Below are 20930 nucleotides of genomic sequence, written 5' to 3'. Positions count from 1 at the left end.
AAGCTGAAACTTTTTAAAGGTTTTTTTTTTAATTCATCCAATGACAGTAAGCTATCCTAGATTTGTAAGTTGCTTATCTCTGAGTTATATTATAATATTTCCTTGAGGGGAGGGGGTCACTAATCCTTTCCTTATTTACTTCAGCCTAATTTTACCCAGTGTCCTAGTGACATCAATGAGATGTTCAATTAAGCTTGGCTAGGATTGACGGTAATATAGAGGAGTTCATAGCTTCTATCTGCTCTTTTGCAAATTGCAAAATTGGGGAGATAAGCTATGATAGATCAGTTATGCTTTTCTAAAGGTAATTTTTTTCCACTGAAGAAAGATGTCTTCCCTTATGATTAATGTGCACAGAATCAGCACCGCAGAGTATAGCTGACAGTGGGGGGTATTTCCAAATATGAATTATATGATTGGGGGAGGGATGGGGTTTAGGCATGTGATCTTGACAAAAAACAGATGACAAGAAAACAAGAACCCTATTATTTCTCTTATGAATGGTTAAACATATTAGATCAGGCTGGTAGTAGATATTAGATCATGCTGGCAATGGCTAAAATGACTTGTTTGATCAAGAAGGGAATGACAACTATTTTTATAAAAGATTGAAAACCCCACTGTGGATTCCTTTGTTTAAACAATGCCATTTATTAGAACCATAGTGACATTCAGTTCAAAGCAATATATGATATGATCCACTTCATTTGGTCAGCATCAGATTGGAGTATGTAATCAAAGTTGAAGGTCTGCTAATTTTCTGTCATTGTTTCATTTAAAATCCATCCGAAGGAAAAGCCCCATCATTTTATCAGTTTTTTTCTAAACATGCCCTTAAAAAGTTTGTTGAAGCACTGTGATTACATGTCACAAGAGAAGAATGGTGTTTTGCAGAAGATACTTCAAGAAACCATTGTTTGTAGCATGCTTGCCAGATCAATAAAACAAAAGAGAATTGTGCCGGAGAGAATCTGAATCATGAACTAAGAGAAATGAAGCACTGATGCTTCATTTTTGAAGATGAAACAACCTTCCTCAAAGCATGAAAATTCAGTCTGGGATAACTGATTATTGCTGTCAGTGTATGACTCATGAAGACTGATGTAACACAGTGACTGCTAGTTTTTAGAGAGCATGTTTAGTTCAATGGCCAAGATACTGAACTGTGAACTATTAAATTCTTTCTTCAAACATCATGTCTTAAGTGTCTTAAGTGAGTTGCATTTAAGCCACACATTTTGGCTCCCAATGCAAATGTCAGGGAGCACTAGAAGTATTCTTACAACACCAACATTAAACCTACATGCCACTTCATATCTAACTGAATATAATGCTCCAGAAGTATACAAACTAGGGATAATAAGACCGATTTACTTTACAGGATTGTAAGGAACATTGTTGAAATAATCCTCAATGATGCTCTTATTAATTTTAAACATTATCACCATTCAGCAAATGGACAAAAAGTACTCTATATGTATTTAGTCAAATGCTCACTTTTTTCACTGCTTCATATGGTCTGGGTATGTGGCATTAAAAACATACCTTCAATCTCCACATTAGCATAATGTATGCTTGAGCAACAACACAAAATATACCAATTCCTTTAAAGTTTGTAACTCTTGATAAGGCTGGCATATTTGTTTAGGGTCTTCTCATCCCTTTACTATATATTTCCTTTCCTCTCACAGATTCTCCTGTGACTTGAAATATCACACATTAATCAGTTGAAAACCATCTTGCTTTAAAATAAGTAGTATTTAATGCAAATAGAGTATAGTATGAAAATCTCTTTTATGGATGCTCTTTTTCAGTCTTGTTAAGGACAACTAATACCAGATTTCCATCTGCCTATTGGCTAAGACAGTTCATTTAACCTGATGCTCTGCAGATATATTCAATTTTTTTTCATATCAGCCCTAGCTTAGAGCTATGTATGATGTATTAGTGGGGACCCAGTTGAAAAAGGGTAAGTCAACTGAAATTTGAGACAACACACTTGATATCCAGCTCAAATCTAGCTTTGTCCTTTTCCAGTAATAATTGAAACTTGTATAGCTCACTAACTCATAGAAAATGCAAGCAAAAGGAAAACAGATCATACTTTAGTGTGCATCACATAGGCATAGACATCCACAGGTAGGAGGGAAGAAAAAGTGATAAAATGTGTGTCACAATGTGGCAATGCAAACTCCACCCTTTATAAATGTGCACACATTACAATACAGTGTGAAAGAGTACAGCATATTTCATCACTTCTGTTTACTTATGATTAGGAACAGAGAAACAAAGAAAAAAGGTCTGAGTATTTTGAAAGCACATAAACAGCCGGCTTCTCCAACTCTGTATCTAAGTGCAAAACTTTCTTTAACCTATTTCTAAGCTCATTAGTAACCAATTCTCAATACGTTGTAGCAGAATTGCAAGTTTAGATGCCTGTACGGTCTCCATCTGAGTATAGATGCTTTTATTTTCCTTGAATTTGTTTCTTTGGGGTGTGAATTAATAACTTTCCAATCCATTAACTGCAAGCCCTTCTTGGATGCCATTTTTTGAATTATCAGCTCTTATCTAGCCTGCCTCCTATTTTACAGATAACTTTCCATGTTTCTAATCATTTTATGTAGAAGAAGATGCCCCACAGCATATCCTGGTTGTTATATAAGGACATAATTTGTAATTTGCTCACTCTGAAACAATTTAATGAAGAACATATTTCAAACCTCCTTCTGTTTCTCAGATAGCTCTGTTGTCAATTATAATTACGGCAACAAAAAGTTTAGTGGCCTAATAAAGATTAATAGAATTTTAGGGGCGTAAGCAATTCCCAGACTAGAGACCACTGCCTCAGATGAAATGGGTTTTAGTCCATTAGAAACCCATGCCACAATCAATCTGTTAGCTTCTGTGCTGAACAAGATTCCCAACAATTTTCCCTCTAACAAATTAACATGGTGATACTTCCCTCTCTTCAAATATACCCCATTAAGAACGCTGAATGAAGGGTTCGGCTGTTACATGTCTCCTCCCTCCAAGCAGTACTCAAACAAACCACATGGTGGCACCTCTGTTCTGCTAAAACACCTTTGAGGAGTGCTTGATCTGATTTGGTATGCAGGCAGCCACTTCGTACACAATCTTTTTTTAATGACAGCTTTTTTGAGGCTACTTTAAACACTCCTGGATACCAGAGAGCAGTCCCCCTCATTGAGAAGGAAAAACAGCTACAGTAGCCTCAGCAAATTATTTCCAGTCAGTGTCCCTGCATATTGATAGAATATGGCCAGTCTAAATACATCTCATTGTGGATCTTTAATATTCATATTAAAGGAGAAAAAAGAGCAGCGTAAAGCTTAGAGAAGAGGGCACAATGTTGTTAGCTATGCAGTTCCATCATCAGCCTTATAGCTGCTGCTGATAAAACTGTAGCCCAGAGGTAGGGCCCATGCTTTGTGTTAGAAGATCATAGATCAAGGGTCTTCAGACTTGGCTCTTTTATGACTTATTGACTTCAACTCCCAGAATTCCTGAGCCAGCCATGGCTGGGGAATTGAAGTCCACAAGTCATAAAAGGGCCAAGTTTGAAGACCCCTGTCATAGTTTTTCTAGCATCTTCAAGCACAACTTGGAAAGACACCTCTAGAAAGACTGCCAGACAATATGGAGCTGGCCAAGGATCTAACAAAAGGCTGCTTCTTGATTATATAAATTGATTGCATTTCAGAAAGACAGTGATAAAAGAGTAGGAAATATAGTTGTCACACCATTTCCTGCCACCACAATCAAGAACCATGGCTTGAAAATTTGACATCTCTAAGTTGCACACTCCTGAATCATAGTTGAGTTTTGGGAAGCCGTTTCCAACTTTCTGAAATGCAAGTCTTAATTTCAGCCAGGATTAAGCCAAGGAATGTTGTATTCAGATTTGAATGCAACTTCCACTGCCATTTCTCTTGAACCAATCTAAAATATTACACCTATCCTCTCATAATTTTGTAACATGTAGTTGCTGCTTAGAAAATAATGTCAGAGAGAAAAGTCTATACCGAAGGCACATATACCTTTTTAAGGTATAAAATGCATTTTATTAGGTGAAAACTATCAGCAAAACCTGTGTTCAGAGGGCAAAACTAAAAAGAAATACATGTATTCTATGTCTGAAGAATTATTCATAAAAATTTCATACACATTTTAGTATGTGCTTGGTTAAAAAACAAACAAACTGTTATGAGAATAATAGCTTTTGTATAAAGGCAAACATGGACAGATTTGCACATCTTTATTCAACCACAGAATCTTCTTTCATCTCACATCTCAGACTCAGAATATAGAAAGCATTCTTGAGGACAATCTGCCCAGAAAGGAACTCATAGCATTTCCCAGATCATTAAATCCCAGAAACATATAATGTACTGCAGATTAAAGACAGGACTACAACAAAGAGCATCCTTTCTAAGCAGCTAAGACTAAAAAGTGTGTTACTTTCTAGTGATTCAGCAACAGATTAAAATAAGAAAACTAATAAGGCTGCATGCCAATGTTTGACTTGTAAGGGAACTGATCACATGCCAGAATTGTACAGCTTGGGAAAAGTCTCCCATTACCCCTTGTTTGTCTCTGAGAGGGACAGAAGAGCTCCATTGTGAAATGCCTTCTGTGTAACCAGGTATGAGAGCTCTCTTTTCTTGGCAAGCTATCTGCAAAGAAACAGCAGATGTTGTCTGGATTTAGCATCCCAAAATAAACAAGGTAGGAATCATAATCTGATGAGCTAACTCTACCTTATTGTAAAGCTACATTGACTGGATCTCACAGATCTGAAAATACAATTCTCTCTCCTCATCCTGTCTCCTTCATAGTCCAAAAAAAGTAGTGAGGTAGGCTCCAACCCTCCTATCCTTTTGTAAGGGCCTAAAGAGCTGGCTCTACCAGTTGGCCTGGGGCCCCAATGGGGGAAAGAGCACAGCGGAGGTGGTTGATCAAGTAACAGATCCCACCTCCCCCCCCCCATATGTGTCCTTGCTTTTAATCTTTGGTTTTAATTTATTTAGGTTTTAATGTGTATGTTTGTCTCTATGTCTGTAAGCCACTCAGAGTTACCTCATGGGCAGCCAATAAATTTTATAAATAAATATATAGTGAGGATCTCTTCTAAGGCTCTTGCCCTTTTCACTATCCAGGCTACACTGTATTTTTTCTGACTGTTCCCTTTGCAGTACCTTTTTACTCAGTCTCCCATGGTCATTGTAACTGGAGGTTGTGTTTGTGTGTGTGTATGTGCAGACAGCCTTGAAAACATACCACTCAACTCCTGTTCTGGCATTTAAATGATATGCCACATCATTTTTGTTTTACCAGCAAGGTCCCATTCATCAGGATTACTATTAAAGAATGCGAAGGCTCTGAAAGAGAAGAAAAAACTTTAATAATAAAAAACAAAAGAATAGGCCAGGAAACAACATATATGTAGAAAATTGTGGTGTTGTCTGATAGGGACTGGAAATTGCAGATGTGAGAGCTCTTAGATGGGACACAAAGGAAAGCAGAAATTCACCAACATCTTAAAGGACAAGACTACCCCTGACACTAATGAGAAGGCCCAATGGGATGAATTCTCTCATGATGCTTTTACTTGGGATTTAGTTGAAGCATGGGATACCAGGGAGGGAGGAGGGAGTAAGTAAGTAAGTAAGTAAGTAAGTAAGTAAGTAAGTAAGTAAGTAAGTAAGTAAGTTCTTTCGGCCATAAATTTTGTAAGATGCCATTTACTCCAATTTCTCTGACAGGTTCCTGTCTTTGTAAGAATTTTAAAAGCAAAGTGATTTGAATGAATTGGAGCCAATTGAATGTCATGTATTAATTAATTTGAAAAGACAACAATGTAGTGGGAAAAGTAACTGTGTTTCAGCCGCCAAAAAGCTGCCAAAAAAAGCCAACACAGTCCTACGCTGCATTAACAGAGGGATAGAATCCAGATCATGTGAAGTGTTAATATCACTTTATAATGCCTTGATAAGTCTACATCCGGAATACTGCATCCAGTGTTGGTCACCACAATGTAAAAAAATGTTGAGTCTGTGGAAAGAATGCAGAGAACAGCAACAAAGACATGCTGTAATTAATAGGAGTCTGCACAGGTTTGTTGTAAATAAACTGTGTCAGGCTAATCTTATTTCCTTATTTAATAGAGTTACTAGCTTAGCAGATCAGGGAAATGTCACAGCTATAGGTGTACCTAGACCAGGGGTAGGCAACCTTGGCTCTTTTATGACTCGTGGACTTCAACTCCCAGAATTCCTGATCCAGCATGGCTGGCTCAGAAATTCTGGGAGTTGAAGTCCACGAGTCATAAAAAAGCCAAGGTTGCCTATCCCTGACCTAGACCATAGCATAGCCACAAAGTGCTTTATGGCATTCTCGTTAAAACAATGGTTAAGTATCACTATATAATTCTATTATTTTCCAATAAATTTATTAAGAATTATATTAAGTAAAATTATGTGATGGCATAGTACAGAAATACCTTAAAATACTTTTTTAAAAAATTAAAGAATTAAAAAGAAAAAGTCCAGAAGATTAAGAAACAAAACAAAAGGAAAAGAAGAAGAAGAAGAAAGAAAAAAAAAACAAGAAAAAGAATCTTCCCTCTTTATCCACAGCATGTAGACAACTTAATACTCGTCTCTTAAATTACAGTCAAACATTTCTTCATTCCATACCTCAATCCATTTTCTATAAGTCCATCTGTAAATTTGCAACTCTCCTTATTAATCAGCAAAAGTCCATCAAAGTTATCATAAATAACAATCTAAATATTTATATCTCTATTTCCATTTAGACATATTCTTCCTTATCTCTGTCTTCAGATAATCAAAGTCCAATCCCAGTCAGAAAAAACAATTAAACGTTACCAAACATAACCATCATCATCCTACTCCAATAAAAAACCTCATTAAATATCATCAGATAATAGCAATACCTTGTTTATATGTCAAAAATAGCAACTTTACAAATTATTTCCATTACACCAATTAAACATTATCAATAATAACCATAATCATTCTGTCAGTTAATCTATTTGAGGTAACTTGGTTCAAAAAGCTTTTCCTTATAATGTACCATTTCTCCCAGCTGATGCTTATTGGCTTAGAGTTTTAGTAGTATATAGATAAGGGGAAAAAAGATAAAATTCAAAGTGACTTTAAAAAGATGAGGATTGGCTGGAATCTGAGTTAATAAAAAAACTATATTAACGGCTCTGAGCTTGATGGAATCCTGTAACTTCCAGTTGATCACAAGAGACCCCAAAACATAAGTTTCTGCTATCTGTTCATCAAAACAGCTCTCCATGATCTTGAGAGAATTTTTGGCAAATATGATGCCAGTACAAGAAACCATGTTTGATAAGGTCACTGTGATCCAGATTAAAACATTTCTGTCACATTGCAATTAAGCCTTCTTTTGAATTACTCCAGTGAATACATCTCTGGTTAACTGGCTCTGTTGTCAGACTGATTTTTCTGTTAAGAGGTATAATCTAGTATTTATTTGGAAACAGCTTTCTTCAATTTGAATAAATTATTCTGTGTTTCCTGAACTCTAGGATGATAGAGGATAGGTCTTGACCTTCTTCTTTGTGATATCCTTGCTGATATTAGAAGAATGTGATTATAACAAGCATCTGCCCCTTCTCTTTCTTTTTTTTAAAAAAGCTTTTCCTTTACTTTGTAGGATTAAATTTCTAATTTCCTAATTATCTTCATTGCCCTTCTCTGAACATTTTATAGTTACTTCATATTTCTTGAAGTATGGAACCCGAAATTTGATATGAGATCTGACCATAGCAAAATAAAGAGAAATGATAACTTTCTGTGATTTGGAAATTGCATGACTCAAATTTAGTTTCATTCAGCTATGATTCAAATACCATTTTTCTACCAGTATTACTTATCAAATGAAATATGCTTCAGTCTCTATTTGTAGAGACTCTGTTTGTTTCCTGTTTCTTAAGCAAAGGGCATGGCGTTTGTCTGTGCTAACTTTAGTTCTGTTACTTTTTACCTAATCAAGTTCACTTTCAATTTTATTTCTGCTTGCCTAGGGTATTAGCTATACTACTCATTTTGTATCAGCTGCAGATTTGATAAGCTTTCCCTCTATCTCTTCATCCAAATCATTGACAATAAATATTGAAGAATATAAGGCCTTTCAGTATTTGTTGTCAATGATTGGTGATTGGATAGTTAATAGTCCAGTAACAAGATCTTTCATACATGTCTCAGGTTGCATCATCAAAAATTCCCTCTCTATTTCCCTTGATTATTATGTCACATTCAAATTAATACATTTCTAATTATAACTCAATCAATTAGGGCATTTATCAATATATTTTAACATACATATCTGTGTCCTGTTTTTAAATTTTACATAATTTCAATTACAGTGTTCCAATTTAGCCTTTAATATCCATAATATTTAGATTTCGGGTAACCCAAATTTCCCTTATTTCATTACAAAATAGTTGTTATATCTAAAATACACATATTGTTTACTTAAATACATTCTTACTTTATTTCACAAATATATTCTATTTCTCATCCTAGTACCTCATCACTTACTAATAAAGTATCCTTTATTGTCTCAATCCAACTTCTGTATTATAATTGAAAACTATATTCTAATGGCTAATTTTCATTTCCCTTATAAATCTAAGTCCTAAATATTAAATCAATTAATATCTTTTAACATCTCCTTAGCCCATTAAGTAAGATTTTAGGCTCTTCCATTATAAGTAAAAAAAAAAAAATCCCATTTTTTAAGTCTAACTTTAGCTTTCTTTTTGTGCCAAGCAGGCTTCCATACCAGTGCCTTTAGATCCTCAAGTAGATCTCCCTTCATTCCTACACATGTTATTTAAATCAAGGGAGACCATCCAGTTATCAATTTTTCAAAGGAACTGGCCCCTTTACAGTCATTAGATTGTTGCCCTAATAGTTGAGATCTCCATGTTTGGTTCAGAATATTTGTTGTCAGTTCAGTCTGATCTTCTTCTTCTTCCAGTTTCATCTGGCTTGAGTAAGAGGTCATGTCCAATGTTGTGACTGTTGTTTGATTGTCTAGGTTATCTAGGTTATCAATATGCTGTACTTGTTGATCTTTAGCATCCTCAATCTTAATGTTGCTTTCTTCGGTTTCTGTTGTTTTTTGAATTGCAGATTTTTTAGTTGAAATCAAGGTTTGACTATCAAAGTTCTCAGTAGATTGTACTTGTTCTTTAAAGTCCTCTTTGATATTAATTTGTTCTTCTTCTGTTGCTTTTTGGATTGTAAGTTCATCAGTTGAAATCTGGGCTTCATTTTGTAACTTTAAGGTGGCACCTTTGTCTTTCAATTTGGAATTCATTAGCTCAGTAGCTTCAAGGATTTTTTCAAGTATAAGTTTATAATTAAGTTGTGGGTAGTATTCCTCCATTTATATGGTGTTTACAGATAGTCCTTTAGTGGAGACTATTTTTCATAAAAGTCAATGAATGTCTTCCTCTGCTATTCCTAGAAGTTGTTTTCACCACCCAGCTATTTCAAATTCTTATCTTTTTTAGATAGTACCAAGGATAAATCTAGGCAGTTAGCAGGTCTCACAGTCAAAGAAATTCACTTGCTATACCAGGCTTCACCACAAGATGTCCCGATCCAGTTTAATTTTTTTCCCAATTTAACAAGTAGATAAGGTAATAGGTCCCTGTAGAAATGGGAACTTTTTGGGACCCCAAATATCCAAAAAGTGCAAATCCAGTTATTTAGTTGTTTAGATTAGTTCTTCTTTTTTTTTCTTTTTTTTCTTTTCTTTTCAAAGCTTTATTTTCCCAAAGTAGGCAGATGCCACCATGTTAAAAGGGGGGAAGAAATTTCAAGAGGCTTTTACAGGAAGATAGTTGGGATACAAGAAAGGTAAGGTAAGGTCTCACCCAGTTCCTCTGTGGTGCTTTCGTTGTGCTTGGTGGTGATTTTGGCTTTCGGCTGGTATGGCTTAGTGATCGGCCATATTGATGGCCGATCTTTTCTCGGTTGGTCCAAAGGAGCTGCCTTGGATCAAATGGAAGGGCTTCTGCCATTCCGTGATCTGTCGAGGGTCCTCCTCACAGTCATTACCCCTCTAGGGCAACTTTCGACCCTTTTCAGGGTCTCCCAATGAAGGAAAACTGGATGGCGAAGAGAGCACTCCCCCCACACATCCACCGGGGCCGTGATTGCAAACCGGAAGCCTTACCACAATGTTTTCAAGATACTTACATATTGATCCGTTCATGATCTGCTATAGAATCTTCCCAGATATCAATATCAGACTAATTGACATTGATCTTTCCTCTTTTTGAAGATAGGAACAACATTCATCTGCCTCCAGTCATTTGGTAATTCATCAGTTTTTCATGATTTCTCAAAGATAAATATATCATGTTTCAGCCAGAGAATCAATTAGTTACTTCATTACTCCAGGATTCAATTCATCTGATCCTGTAGCTCAGGGGTCTCCAACCCCTAGTCCGTGGACCAGTATCAGGCCATGGCATGCCAACAACCGGTGCACACAAACAAGCAAAGCCCATCCATGGGATACAGACAGCACACAAAACCATGCACTCTCCAGTCCATGGAAAACCTCTCTCAATGGAACTGATCTCTGGTGCCCAAAAGGTTGGGGACTTCTGCTGTAGCTCACTCAGAGTGAAGAGAAATTCCTTTACAATTTTTCAGTTTCAGCCTTCAGCCCTGCCTTCAGTCCATTAAAGTTTTCTGGTACAGTACATGCCTTTTGTTGGAGAAGATTGAATTGAACTAGGAAATGAGTACCTCTGCTCTTTCCCTGTTATCTTTTAACACTTGATTGTTTTCCTTCACTAGCAGCTATATTGGTTTTTTTTCGTTTTCTTTTATTTTATTTTAAACTTATCTAAATAAGCCTTTTTGTCACATTTTGGCCCTTTTGCTAACCTCAGTTCATTCTGAGTGTTTGCTTTTCTCACACCAGCTTTACAGTTCTAGATTACCTGTCTGGTTTCATCCTTTGTGATCTGGCCTTTTCATTCCCTCTATATATTCTCCCCCTCAACACACACACATTTTCAAGAACTTTTCTAAGCTATATCACCATTTTAACTACTTCTGTTCTTCTGTTTTTCTTCAATGAATTATTTGCAAGTCAGTATTTCCTTATTCAGAAATTCCCATTCAATCTGAGCTCTTTTTCTGATTAACTTCTCCTTCCCTATGTTCGTACTTTATCACAATCCATCTGATTTTTATAGCCAAAGTTAAATATTTAACTATGTTTTGTTTCAGATTCTGTTAAAATCAAGAACTTTAATGTTACATATTATTTCCTCTCAGTGTTCCTGCAACACTCATTTCCTCAATCCCTAAAGCCTTGTAAACTGATTAATACCAAATCAAGAATAGCTGTACTGGTATCTCTGGTCTACTTGTCTGTAATTTGTTTGCCTGAGATAAACCAACCCCTAGAGCAGGGGCCCCCAATCCCTGGGCCTCGGTCCATTACCTGGCTGCAGAAGCAGCAGGCGAGTGTGCACATTTATGCAGCTCCATTTTTTGAGTGGTGGTCACAGGTGCCTGCCACTTGCATAAATGGAGCTGTGTGCATGCACACACTCGCCTGCCGCTCATGCAGAACCATCCCCCTCCCTCATTGCTCTGCAAGGCTGGAAAGGGGAGATCACTACCCTAGGACATATCTAGGTAAACTAGGAAACTTGTTGGCACTATTTTCCATTAATATTTTAAATCATATTTTTGTAAGTAGATATAATTATTGGGGGTGTCCATCTGTCCACCAATATTTCAGAGATTGGATAAAAAAAACTGCAATTTTTTTTCCAAAAGGAGTTGCTCTGCTTACATTGATAACTACTTATGTGGAGGGAACCAGTTCTCTTGGGCCATCTTCCATCCTTTGGAGGAGAAATTTGTCAGCAAGAGAAATGATAAAATTTCTGAAATATGCTTGATAGTGTTTATCTTCCAATGCTGAAGTTATGAAAAAATGCCATCCTATAACTTTGTCTCTTTGAAAGATAGGTATTTTCCACATCTTCTCCATGGTTGGACAAAGAGTAATTGAAAAATAAAAGAACATTGCTTTGATTTGTTCCTTCACTTATTTTAAATTAGAAGATCTCTATAGTATTCTCAGACACATTATGTGAAGATCTGGCTTTCTGGAGAAAGTTCTATGCAAGTTGGATGGATGCAGTTACAGTGAAAGATTGGAAGATTTGAAGGACAAGGTTAAGGATAGATTGTCATAGTAAAAATCTATGTGTTTGTTAAAAGTCAACACCAACTTTATGGCACACAATCAATGATTTCTTACAGCTTTACTAAGTAGTTCATTCATTTGGATTTTGGAGTAAATGAAAAAAAAGTTATTCAATTGCTGTATTTTAGTAATATGAGTCATCCCTCTAGATTTCTGTAATACCTATGTAATTATATTTATCTTTCTGGATTAAGAGCTCAAGACCATCATTTTTACTCCTATGCCCTGAGATCTAGCACATAGATGGTGAAGACAATGAACTCTGTGATCCAGAGTGATTTTCATTTTGTGGGTTAAGAAGCCCCATTTGAGCAATATTCCTACAATGTGGTGCTCAGTTCTTTCTCTGAGGTTCATGTCATCATGAACAATATAATTAATCAACCCACATTTGTTTCAGTTCTTCATAATAATGACTATATAGCAATAGCACTTAGACTTATATACTGCTTCACAGTGCTTTACAGCCCTCTCTAAGTAGTTTACAGAGTCAGCATATTGCCCCCAACAATCAGGATCCTTATTTTACTGACCTTGAAAGAATGGGAAGTTGAGTCAACCTTGAGCCAGTGAGAATCGAACTGCTGAACTGCAGGCAGCTGGCAAGTCAGCAGAAGTAGCTTGCAGTACTGCATTCTAACCACTGCACCACCCCGACTCAGTACGTTAATATGACTCTTCTGTTTGTCTTCTTATAGGACATAATTGCATCTTCTCTGATCTTTAGGGATCCACCAATTGAGCAATGTCTCTTTTACTTCCCTTGCTCCTGTTCATTTGCAAACGCCTAAAAATTATCTCTGAATTCATGCACTGTAGAATATCCTGTGTCTCTTGTTTCCAGACATCATTCCTATCCACTTGGCTTGTTCTGATTTGAGTGTCTTTCTTATGAAGAGTTGTTTGAACTATCAGTTTCTGTTGTATAGTCTCTTTTCTTTGAACTATCTTTCCTCACAGCTGAAGTGTGGCCATTTGCTGCTCCAATCTTTTATCTTGTTTTTAAGGACTCTTATGAATTTGCATTTGCTACATGTATATGGCAGGTTGTTTCCAGGCAGGAATACAAATATCTCATAATTGCATACTCTTGTTCATCCATCATCACTTTTTCTTCAGTAGAAAGAGTTTTATTTGCCATTGGACTCTTCTTAGATTTTCAGGTTAGCCAAGAACAAACTCTTGAATTAAAGGGAAAACCAGTTCATATTCCTCCCACACTCTCCAGTTTGCAAACTTCCTAGGACTGCAATGCTTTATGCTCCTCCTATGCTCTGCTCCTCTGTGGTCTACTCCTACTTTTCTCAATAGGAAGAAGTCAGTAGAGAGACCCCTTGCAATCAGCAACTATTCAGAAGATGACCTTTTTATTCTTCAAAACTAAGCACACAGTTTCTTAGAACATACAGTTTGTCTGTTCACTCCCTTTTCCTTGTTTCTTCCTTTTGTAAAATTATACTGGCAAACTCCTGTTTACTTTCCATATTTGTTCTCTCAATGAACAGTTTCCCTTTGGAGGAAAAGCAAGTTGGTATAGTATTTAAAGCCATAGAAAAATTGAAATATAAATGTGGATAATTCACATTTTGTTCATTTGATTTTGTCTAAAACCAATCTATTCAAGTTCAAGTTCATTTAGAAGTAATTAAAGTTTAATTAAAGCGAAGTCAGATTAATTGTCATTTAAATTACATCAATTTAATTAATTGCTTTTTTAAAAAAATATCTATTTTTACATATATTATTCATTGGAGGAAAAGGTTCCTGCAATGCACACAAACAGAGAGAGAGAGAGAGAGAGAGAGAGAGAGAGAGAGAGAGATGCCAAAGTTTTCCTTCTTAGATGAACTGCTCTTCCTAAAGCTTTCCACCATGAACCTGATGACAATGTTTTTAATTGCATGAACAGTTTCCAGTTTTGCCATTAAAAGAAGTTCATTTAAACCAGAGACCCGGACACGTTATATTGGAGGGGGAAATGGTTTATTGACAGCAATAGTGGCAAAGACAGGCTAAGAAGAGCTGGGATTACCATCCCTCTTCTTGGCTGTACACAAATTAGAATATCCATGTATTTCATTGAATATAACACTTCATATTTATTTCAATAAGAAAATTTATATGGGGCAACAAACTCCCTTGACTCCAGGTGGCTTACAAGGACAAATCCCCTGTTTGAAGCCAACACCCTCCCCCCAGCAACAAGCAGACTAGTCACTTGATCGCCTCTGTATCACTCTAGGATCTGCAAGCCCATTGGCTGAACCATCCCTTCAGGGCCTTATGAAAGAATGTCGGGGGCGGGGAACAATCTTATCTCTGCAGATGAGGCTGATATCTGATGAGGTTAGAAAAACCATTAGGTTATAACTATGAGGCAATGGGGCATAACTCCAAAGACAATAAGGTTTTGAAGGAACAAAGAGGCAGTATACTATGAATATAGTTTCGTTTGGAAGTAATCTTCATTTGTTTCTCCACAGCTCTACTCATCTGCCAGTAGCTTTTCCCAGCTTATCAGCATTCCTTGGGCTTCTAAATATTTTATGGCTGAACTGAGAGTTTTGATTTACCTGGGAAGGTGCTTTTGTGATGAAGTATTTGTCCAATTTAATTTCATGTAGCTGAGCCAGTGCTTTGTTTTCCCTGGGTGTTTGAGTTAGGAGTTTTTAACCTGATTCCCCTCCCCCATTCTCCTTCAATGCTGAGTTAAGAACACAATTGGTTTTGAACACAGGTTCAGTAGGTTTCATGAGCCAAAGAGGATAATGGGTCCAAAAATTAATTTATTCAAAACTGAGGTAGTTGTGTTTGACAGGGAAATTGGAGATTAATAGCAAGTTATATACAATGGTAAACTAAATCTAGAGCAACTGGAGGAATTGGTGTACCTTGGTGAAATGTATATAAAAGGTAGGAAAATAGATGAAAAAAATTAAGATGTCAAAATGCTGGTAGAAAAGGAACAGGTATATTGTATGTGATTTATTGCAACAAATGAATGTTTGTCAGATAAGTGAAAATGGTTGTGTTTAAGAATATTCTTCTGCCAATTTTATTATGTGGAGGTAAAAGTTGGGCATGTCATTAAAAACATAATGAGTCAGACGCAATGTAAATCTAACTTCCTTTCTATTGTCTATCTCAGTTTTAATAGGATATATCATGTCCCCCAAGCAAGCTCAGACATCATTGATCTATTTAACAACTTACTTTTCCTTGTCTATGGATTCTAAGATTTTAGCTATAGAAAATTCACAAAGTGTGGCTTGCTATTATATAACTGCCTTCCGAATGTAACTTTCTCCATGTACTGTATAGTGGACTACATCATCTCTTACCCCCTGCAAATACTGGTTGCTATAGACCAGCATTATGGGGTCATAGTACACTCAAAAACATTTATTCATATTCAGACCTTTTTTCAGTTTTCCATACAATAGTCCAGTGGTTCTCAAATAGTGGGGCGGGCCCTCCAGGGGGGGCGCGAGGCTCCGTAAAGGGGGGCTCGTTTGACCTCGGCAAATACTGTCATATTGGACGCACGTGACACACGTAAAGGACCCGATTGGATAGACAGTCACGCGGGGGGGGGGGCGCGAAATGTTTTCTTCTTCCTAGGGGGGGCATAACAGAAAATAATTGAGAACCACTGCAATAGTCCAACTATCTTTTTAATGCTGTTTGACATCTTCATAACCTGGGTCATAAGAAAGTAAAAGAGCTTCATAACTTTGGAGCACATGTATGTAAACATGATTGGAGCTTCATAAACAACTTATTTTGTAACTCCAAGAGATGGAGCAGAAGATGTGACAAATCTCTATCAATATTTCTTCCATCCAACTTTCCCTACAGATGAAGCTAAATTATGTTTTTTTAACCATGTGCTGATTAAAAATTTGTATATTCACCAAAGGATAAATAAAATTATGTTTGGCCACAATTACTCTTTAGACTGCCAGCTGGCCATCTCTGTTTTGAATAATAATTAAAAAAAACCTTACTAATCATGTACAAAGTAGTTGAGAGATCAGTCTTCAGAATCATTAGATCTAAACATTTTATTACTAGTTCAGTTGGAAGGGGCTGGAGATGCCAGAATTTGGTCTTCAACATTGTGTCCTAATGTTCAGTTATGATCCATTCCACATATATCAATTGAGTATATGTGGAAAGGACCATGACTGAACATTAGGACACATGCTTGCATGTTGAAGACCAAATTCTGGCATCTCCAGCCCCCAAAATTTGGGAAACTGATAAAGGGGAAAGATTTTGGAGAGAAGTCCTTTAAATGGCAGAAAAATCAGCAGGGGTGCCAAATGAAGAAAAGCCAGCTTGCCACATTCTGAAATGAGTAAAACTGACATCTAAAAGGAGGCTATAATATAGTCCAAAATTTAGAGCTTCCTAACTGTAATATAGTGGTGTTGTAAAATAAAATAATAAAAAAGAACCTGGAGATATACTATCAGAATGCTATGCTAGATAAGCCAGTGCAATAAATAATTAAATTATTAGTTTATATTAATTTTCTATATAAGTATATTTTTATATCCCAAGGGTTTTAAAAATTAATCTGTTTCAATTATTTACTATCGTTCATTATGGCAAACTTTCCTGCAACCACTCATTTAGACTAGTAATCATTTAGTATTCCTTTAATAGATTTTTTCAGGTTGCCACTTAGCATTTCCAGTTCCATGTTGTTTCAGTTTAGGTTGCTCTTTTTTTGCATTGTTGGTGGATGCAGATCTTACTACTGCAAACATCAAAGATAAACATCAGTGAAGGGATGAATGTGTGTGTGGACTTTTCAGAGAAAAGACTGTTTAATTTCACTTCTTCCAATAAACGTCTAAACTTGAAGGCATTGGGATTCTTGGGGTCTTTTTTATGAGAAACATTTATATGAGCTTTTTTATAAGATTTAATATTTTCACAATAAATCATATCTGCACTGTTTGGTTTTTTAGTTTTGACAGTTTATGCTACAGTCTTGCCTTTGTAAAGTGAGAATAGAATCTTATGAATTCAGGACATGGATTTCTTTTTATTTCTGATGCCCTGAAACACCCCCCATCCGACCCCATCCCAGCTCCACTATCTTATGCTTACAGTTGCTAATGTGGATTAAAGTATATGCATTTAAAAGAAGATTAGCAAGAGGGAAAGCAAGCAGAGCAAGAGCTTCTGGAAATCTTTGCAACACCTTTACCGTCATGACAGGAAGTGTTCTTTTGTGCAATGAAATAATGTATTGTATGTGTGTCTTTCTGTTCTTCCCTAGTGTTGTACTTCTAAGTGTGTGTATATTGGAAAGCACTGGTCAAGCTCCATAGGCTCTGTTCTGGATCATATTCCCAGGAAGCAGAAAGGAGGAGGTTTAAAATAGAATGGCCAGATACTGAGCCCTGCCCATACAGATACCTCCAGCCAGATACAGCCTATGTTCCCACTCACACTTTCTTTTGTTGGCTTTAGTCCTGGCTTTTTTAGTTTTTAGAGAGTTACCCTGCTCATGAACAATAGAGAAAGGCCTGATGTCCTATACATAATTTCTTTCCAATATGCTGTTGGGATGGAAAGAAGAGCAAGGTAGGGGACCACACACAAAGGATGGCTTCTAGAACCCTTTCCAGCCATAATCGTAGTTCCAATCTGGTCATATGACCAGCAAAATAATCTTTGAATGGAGGAGTTGGCAATGTTCTGAACTGTTACACCTTCCTATAGGATGCAGTAGGAATTTTCTTGTTTGTTTTTTTCTTGGCAGCCCTAAGCTAAATGCAGGCCGTTTTTTAAAAAAAGGTAGCCTTTTGAATGAAGGTGAATAGATGTGTCCCAGAGTCATGTTGCAAGATCCAATCTGGGTCGGTCACCAGGACCAGAGGTTTAGTCTTCCAAGCTTTTGGACTTGTGCTGGAGCTCATCCTCAGGGAACTTCTCTCTACTGGAATCTTTGGGTAGAATAGAATAGAATAGAATAAAATAGAATAGAATAGAATAGAATAGAATAGAATAGAATAGAATAGAATAGAATAGGAGTTCTTCATTTGCCCAGCAGAGAGAAGTTTCAGCATGAATCAGGAAGCTTGGAAGACTAAACCTCTCATTCCAGTGACTGACCCAGTTTGGATCCTGCAATGTAAGCTTTCCTGAGCTGACTTCTCCTCTATAATTGCATTTGTTCCCATTCTGCTGAATTTTTGATGAATTATCTTGCTGGATGGACCCATTTCCCATAATTTCTACTATTCTGTTGGGTTGGAAAGAATAAAAAGATAGGGAAAGCATGCATATCATGATTTCTGGAATTCCTTCCATTCTCTTCACCAATGGTGGCCATACAGGGCAGCTATGTTTCCTTCTACGTGACAGAGAAATGTCTTTCAATTTTAATGTATCTGCTCTTCCCAGGTGTTGATTCTCTATATTTGTATGGGGCGTGCTCTGAGAATCACTATGCTTTGGTCAGAGTAACATGACTGGGAAGGAAGAGTGGAAGGGTCTTAACATGAAGAAACTTCTTGGATGAGAAGCAAAATGTTTTCAAGAAAAATCAAGAAAGTCCAGTTACTGTTTGGAGAAAAGCACCTTTGGGACAACTGTGATCTGGATGACTGAGAATCTCCATAGACACGGAGGATTGACAGCATTCGAAGTCACTGTCCAACTCCCTTTCCAAGGGATTCATTGGGAAAATATTTTTCCCTTCACAAGTGGATCTGGCTCATTTTTAAATTCTAATTTTCTTTGGTGGCTTTTCCCACCATACTAAATTTGACCTTGTATTCAGTTTTCAGAGAGTTATTCTGCTCACAGACAGACAAATGGATAGAGATCCCCTTTACACAATTTATTTCCAACATTCTGTGGGGTTGAAAAGATGAAAAAGCTCAAAAATTGTTGAAAGAGCCTAAAGTTTTTCCTAAAATAATAGTTTAAAAGGCTAATTGAACATTAATGCAAGAGTTGTTGGCTTTCAACCTTCCAAAGACTCTTAATCAGACAAGGAAAATAAAAATTCAGTTAAAAAGAGAAGGAAAGTAAAAAACATGACTATTGGTCACAATCTTTCATCTAATTTATGGCTTTTACTGAGAATTATGGACTGATTACTGAGGAAATTAACATTTTTAATTAAGTTCCAGTCACTAATTAGCCATCTCTTTAAGGCAAAGTAATTGTGACAGACTTATTCTAAGCAACCAGTGTTCCTGTTATCAATATCAAAAAATAAATGATGCAAGATAAAAATAAAGAAAACAGAAAGATAGAAAGAAGCAAATATGGCCAATTTCCACAAGGTAGAGATTACATATTTCAGCTTTCTGTTGGTGCAGAAATTGGATCACCCGTCCATAATGTTTTTTTCTTTTCTTTAATACATGTCTATGGAGATTCTCAGTCATCTAGGATGTGGTTGTCCTGAAGATGCTTTTTCAAAAGGCAACTGGACTGTCTTTGTTTTTCCTTCTTCAGTTCTGACTGAATGGTGGAGAATGGACTCTCCATATCTCCATATACTTTTCTTTAGTACAGTGAATATACTTGCACAATGGAGTTCATATTATTACTATAATGAATCTTATATAATAGTAGTAGTAGTAGTAGTAGTAGTAGTAGTAGTAGTAGTAGTAGTAGTGAAGTTGGAAGGGACCTTGGAGGTCATCTAGTCCAACCCCCTGCTCAGGCAGGAAACCCTATACCATTTCGGACAAATGGCTGTCCAGTCTCTTCTTAAAAACTTCCAGTGTTGGAGCATTCACCGCTTCTGGAGGCAGGTTGTTCCACTGGTTAATTGTTCTAACTGTCAGGAAGTTTCTCCTTAGTTCTTAGGTTGCTTCTCTCCTTGATTAGTTTCCACCCATTGCTTCTTGTCCTGCCTTCAGGTGCTTTGGAAAATAGCTTGACTCCCTCTGCTTTGGGGCAGCCCCTGAGATACTGGAAGACAGCTATCATGTCCCCCCTCGTCCTTCTCTTCATTAAACTAGACAGACCCAATTCCAGCAACCGTCCTTCATACGTTTCAGCCTCCAGTCCCCTAATCATCTTTGTTGCTCTTCTCTGCACTCTTTCTAGAGTCTCAACATCTTTTTTACATGCTTGGCAACTGGTTCACATTTATGACGGTTGCCGTGTCCCAAGGTCATGTGATCCCTTTTTGCGATCTTCTGACAAGCCGAGTCAATGGGGGAAGCCAGATTCACTTAACAGCCAGGTTACTAACTTATCAATTGCAGTGATTCACTTAACGACGATGGGGAGAAAGGTCGTAAAATAGGGCAAAACTCACTTAAAAATGTCTCATTGTATGTCTGTGGGAATGGAATACCTGTACAGTAGTGGCCAAAATTGTGGAAACCTTTTGGGAAAAGTGTATTTTTGAGGTTTGATGGCTAATAACACCCCTTTTTTGGGGGGAGTAGTACTGTAACATTATATTATCAATGGAAAGATAATTTAATCAAGAATGTAATGCAACATAGTTTGTTCAATTATTTGTACTGTACCCTATGAAAAGTACTTTTTCATACTAGAAAGTACTCTTTCTAGAGTCTCAACATCTTTTTTACATTGCAGTGACCAAACTA

This window comes from Crotalus tigris, unplaced genomic scaffold (assembly GCF_016545835.1).
Source record: "Crotalus tigris isolate CLP2741 ecotype Arizona unplaced genomic scaffold, ASM1654583v1 scf7180000024446.253261, whole genome shotgun sequence".
NCBI classification, from domain to species: domain Eukaryota; kingdom Metazoa; phylum Chordata; class Lepidosauria; order Squamata; family Viperidae; genus Crotalus; species Crotalus tigris.
Note: the sequence above shows the minus strand (reverse complement) of the source record.